General features: G+C 39.7%; 1 pseudogene; it reads left to right on the top strand.

Moving 5' to 3' along the window:
* Positions 1-299: 299 nt before the first annotated feature.
* The window catches only part of LOC112225798, a 28,837-nt pseudogene continuing 23,136 nt past the window's right edge, over positions 300-6,000 (top strand).

Raw genomic sequence — 6,000 nt, 5'->3', positions numbered from 1 at the left:
ATATATTTTATATATATATATATATATATATATATATATATATATATATATATTTGATTTATAACAGCTTTTCACCAGTAGAATAAAAACAAACGTTTTATTCAATATTATTCTGCAACATCAAGGGTTTTACCGTGTTTAACAACAATAATTGTATTACGCAAGTAGTAGCAGAAGTGATAATAAGAAGGCAAAACTTTGAAATCTTAGGAACAAAGTAGGTAAGTACTTTCCTCCAATGAGAGGAGGCGAGGCAAAGGAAACGGAAGGTGAGGCATACGTTCCATATCTAATGCAACTGCCATTTTGTTTTTCAGTTGAAGATCCATTGCAGCTATGGTTGTTCTTGTGAAAATGGCATTATTCGACGTTTAGATATTGCCTTATAGTGTGTTTTTTTCCTTAAATTTAAAGACGGTCTTGTTGAGAAGTAGTGGATGGTAGTGTAAAATACCAACTTTGCTTGTATATTGTAATTTAATTTTTCTTGTTTACGTTAGGGTCTTCTGGCCGACGACGTTCTATTAGATTGGTACTGTAGCTAGCTAGTTATCTCGGTGGCAAAATGGCGGCGAATACGACCCAGACAGCTCCAGCTGCTAACTGGTAAGATCTAAAATTATCAAGTGAATCATATCGAGCTTTCGAATATGTTCTCACTTTATTTTGACCTGTATTATAGCTAGACATTGACATTTAACAACGTCCGAAGAAAGCCTGCGATTCGCAGAGTTCTTCTCGTTCTGTTAGTTAACGTAACTAACGTTACCTAGCTGACGCTAATTAGCCAGTAAGCTAACGTTAGCTAACTCCTACTTTCCTGCAACTTCGTATCGGCTAGGCTTCTGTACTAGCAAATACCACCAACTATGTAGTACGTAGTTCTGATTGACAAGGTAATTAGCTATCTGGGTCACAGTCCAGTAACATCAATCCAAGACTCTCACCAAGTTATCTTCCAGGCCGGGTCACAACAACTTCTAGTATCAACACGATTTTCATGTCTACGATGGTTCATCATGAACTGGTGTAATAGGGCTAATTGGTTGATTCCGGACCGGGCAGCTGAGCTACTCTCTCAAGGCTTGGGCAGTATTGTCTAACTTGTCATTGAATCACTTGTATAAGATTTGGAAATGGTCTAGCTAGTTGTCAGAAAAGTTACTGTCTCTTAAATATAGGCAGGGCAATGCGATGACTGCTTTATTCTGTACTAGCAGGGGTTCTTGCTATTCTTCATGTGGAGTCAAAGCACTCTTATTTTGAGCTTCGCTCAACATACCTTCTGTTAAGAGACACATTTATTTCCCATCGATGAGAATGTCCCATTTTATTTAGGGGCCACAGAAATGGAAGGCTTCGAATTTTGAGTGTGTGGCAGGGGCCATGCTCAAGCAACTGAGATGCTCATTCAACAGGTTACCTTACTAAAATGTATTCATATACACTGAGCAAAAATATGAACGCAACATGTAAAGTGTTGGTTTCATGAGCTAAAATAAAAGATTCCAGAAATGTTCCATGTGCGCATAAAGCTTATTTATCTAAAATCTTGTGCAAAAGTTACATCTGTTTGTCATCATTTTGCCTTTGCCAAGATAATCCATCCACCTGACAGGTGTGGCATATCGAGAAGCTGATTAAACAGCATGATCATTGCACAGATGCATCTTGTGCTGGGGACAATAAAAGGCCACTATAAAATGTGCAGTTTTGTCACAACACAATGCCACAGATGTCACGTTTTAAGGGAATCTCCACCAGAGCTGTTTCCATGGAATTTAATGTTTATTTCTTTACCAAAAGCCACCTCCAATGTCGTTTTAGAGAATTTGGCATTAAGTCCAACGGCCTCACAAACGCACACCACGTGTAACCACTAGAGGTTGACCGATTAGGATTTTTCAACGCCGATACCGATCATTGGAGGCCCCCAAAAAAGCCAATACCGATTAATCGGCCGATTTAATAAATACATTTTTTTTTAAATAAATAAAAACATTTATATTTGTAATATTGACAATTACAATACTGAATTAACACTTATTTTAACTTAATATAATATATCAATAAAAATCTATTTAGCCTCAAATAAATAATGAAAAATGTTCAATTTGGTGTAAATAATGCAAAAACAAAGTGTTGGAGAAGAAAGTAAAAGTGCAATATGTGCCATGTAAAAAAGCTAATGTTTAAGTTCCTTGCTCAGAACATGAGAACATATAAAAGCTGGTGGTTCCTTTTGAACATGAGACTTCAACATTCCAAGGTAAGAGGTTTTAGGTTGTAGTTTACCTCTTAGAGCTCCCCCCTACTTTGTGCAATTTCCGCCTGAAGACATACCCAAATCTAACAGCCTGTAACTCAGGCACAGAACCAAGGATATGCATATTATTGGTACCATTTGAAGTTTGTGTGAATTGAATGTAGGATAATATAACACAATAGATCTGGTTTAGATTAAACAATGAAAAAACATACGTTTTTTATTTTTTATTTTTGTATCATCTTTAAAATGAACAAGATAAAACAAACTTTCAGATAGGATGATGGGGACAATTTCAGTGAAAAATATAAGAGGGCAACAGTACTTCTGCAAAGTTTCAGAACGGTGACTTCCAAAATGAGTGTGCTACATGACATTTATCATGAAGTCACCCAGGTGTCCCACACAAGTAGCCCAAATGTGGCCAAATTGGTGAAGGTATACATTTTGAAACATAACTATACACAAAATACCAAAATGGTATTCTAACACCCCCCTCCCCAAAATGAGAAAAATAAATGGGGAAAAAATAATTATTGATTTAAAAAAAAATATGGGAGGAAAAAAAATTATATATATATATATATACACACACACACACACACAATTACAAAATAACATGGGTAACTATTTACACACTTTCAATATTTGGGAGATCCCCAGTCCTCTTATCAAATCAATTTATATAGCCCCAGCCTAAAACCCCAAACAGCAAGCAATGCAAGTGTAGAAGCACGGTGGCTAGGAAAAACTCCCTAGAAAGGCAAAAACCTAGAGGAACCGGGCTATGAGGGGTGGCCAGTCCTCTTCTGGCTGTGCCGGGTGGAGATCACAGTGGTTGTAGAGGGTGCAACAGGACAGCACCTTGAGTAAAAATGAACAGTTTATGGTTCCATAGCCGCAGGCAGAACAGTTGAAACTGGAACAGCAGCAGGCCGGGTGGACTGGGGACAGCAAGGAGTCATCATGGCAGGTAGTCCTGAAGCATGGTCCAAGGGCTCAGGTCCTCGGAGAGAAAGAGAGCAGACTTAAATTCACACGACACCGGATAAGACAGGAAAAGTACTCCAGATATAACACACTGACCCTAGCCCCCACCCACTTTGCCATATAACCCCACCAACTTTGCCAAAACTCTAGACAATATTCTGCTGCTGATGCCAGATGCCATAGCAGTCTCTTTCTGATGTAAAGCAGAGGATCACTGAGCATGTGGTGCATGTGATGGGAGAATTCATCTTGCAAACAACACAGCAACGCCTCCATGCTCTGCCCTTTTGGCCCTTAGGCACATCCATGCCTGCACAAATATATTTGGGCAGATGAACACTTGTGGCAGGAGCAGAAGGGACAGGGCTTGGTGCAGTAGTGCTGTAGCCAGCAAGCTCCTTGATGCGCCCTCTAATGTAGACTGATTGGAGGAAGCATGCTGGCTGTGTTGAGATGTATGGTTTGAATTCTACAGAATGCCATTTTATATATACACACAGACAGACAGACAGGCTATGGTCGTTCTCATACAGACACTCACTCACAATGACTAGCTAACGTGTACTTTACCCGTTTCATTACATCTTTATATATTGCAAAAAATATGTAAAAACAATCACAAATAATATTTTATATTAATTTCAAACAACGGCATTAGCATGAGAGCAACATACCAGTCCAAAACAATGTCCTCTCCGTTCAAAAAATATGCCTCAGTTTCAGTCTCCAAAATGGAGTTAAAAAAGCAGATCTGTCACTTTCACGATGAATTTCCTCTAACATTGTTTCTACATTCGTATATCTAGTCTTAGAATTAGCTTTCCTTGACTTATTCGCCATGATGTTGGATAAACAGCTGAAGATGCAAGTCACCGAAATACTGCTCTGCGTAATAAGCTTTGCTCCTTCACAGTTGAATTGGCAATGGCGAAAGAACGGTCCTTACGCCAGCGTTCAATGGAAAGGTTTGTCTTACAACAAAGGATCATGGGATATTGCCGTTTACCTCTGCTCATTGGCTATCTAGCCAGCTAGATTTCAAGACGATCAGTGGTCATTGTGTTAAGACAGTCAATCAACGAGACAGTGGTCATATAATTGGTGCACAATGGGCTCGTCACTTGTTGTCTTCCAATCGGTTTGTCCGGGTCAATACGTCCCGCAAAATGACCCATCAGGTTTGGTTGTGTTACAAACAAACCAGTTGATTGCAAGGAAACCAAACATGACTGGATAAAGTCAGGGAAAGTCTGTCTATTTTACGTTGGATGTTACGTCAAATTGAATGACACGAAATTCAACGAGATAAGCGTTCACAAAATGTTTTGTGTTAGGCTATAAAAAATGGATTTAACCGAACAAAAGACCATTCATTGTGTAACAATGAGCCTTGGGATTGCAACTAGAGCAATATCTTCAAAGGTAAACGATTTATTTCAATGCAATCTGTGATTTTGTTACGCAAGTGCTGGCTGAATAAGTAGTTTGATATGGGGGTCTGTGCTCAGATAATCGCAGCGTATTCTTTCGCAATAAATCATTTTAAAAATCTGACAACGCAGTTGGATTAGCAAGATTCTAGGCTTTCGAACCATATGAGACACTTGTATTTTCATGAATGTTTAATATGACTATTTATGTAGCGAACACCGTATGTTGTCGATTTTAATCCCGCAAACAGGTTCGGTGCGCAGAGAGGTTAATATAGTATTTATAGGACTATTTATCTCTATACCATTTGTATTCCCCATACCTTTGACCATTGGATGTTCTTATAGGTACTTTAGTATTGCCAGTGTAACAGTATAGCTTCTGCTTGAAAAAGCTAACCTTGGCTTTTCTAACTGCCTGTGTATAATGGTTTCTAGCTTCCCTGAAAAGCTGCATATCACGGGGGCTGTTCGATGCTAATGCAGAACGCCATAGGATGTTTTTGTGTTGGTCATGGTTCTAAATTTATTGAATGGGGCATGCTTATTTAAGATGGTTAGGAAGGCATTTAAAAAAAAAAATAACCAGGCATCCTCTACTGACGGGATGAGATCAATATCCTTCCAGGATACCCCGGCCAGGTCGATTAGAAAGGCTTGCTCGCTGAAGTGTTTCAGGGAGCGTTTGACAGTGATGAGTGGAGGTTGTTTGACCCATTACGGATGCAGGCAATGAGGCAGTGATTGCTGAGATCTTGGTTGAAGACAGCAGAGGTGTATTTAGAGGGCAAGTCTGTTAGGATCAAATCAAATGTATTTATATAGCCCTTCGTACATCAGCTGATATCTCAAACTGCTGTACAGAAACTCAGCCTAAAACCCCAAACAGCAAGCAATGCAGGTTGTAGAAGCACGGTGGCTAGGAAAAACTCCCTGGAAAGGCCAAAACCTGGGAAGAAACCTAGAGAGGAACCAGCTATGTGGGTGGCCAGTCCTCTTCTGGCTGTGCCGGGTGGAGATTATAACAGAACATGGCCAAGATGTTCAAATGTTCATAAATGACCAGCATGGTCAAATAATAATAATCACAGGCAGAGTTGAAACTGGAGCAGCAGCACGGCCAGGTGGACTGGGGACAGCAAGGAGTCATCATGTCAGGTAGTCCTGAGGCATGGTCCTAGTGCTCAGGTCCTCTGAGAGAAAGAAAGAGAGAATTAAAGAGAGCATACTTAAATTCACACAGAACACCGGATAGGACAGGAGAAGTACTCCAGAAATAACAAACTGACCCTAGCCCCGACACATTAACTACTG

Source organism: Oncorhynchus tshawytscha, linkage group LG03 (assembly GCF_018296145.1).
Source record: "Oncorhynchus tshawytscha isolate Ot180627B linkage group LG03, Otsh_v2.0, whole genome shotgun sequence".
NCBI lineage: Eukaryota > Metazoa > Chordata > Actinopteri > Salmoniformes > Salmonidae > Oncorhynchus > Oncorhynchus tshawytscha.
The sequence above is the reverse complement of the archived record's forward strand: the minus strand, read 5'-3'. Positions and strand labels throughout refer to the sequence as shown.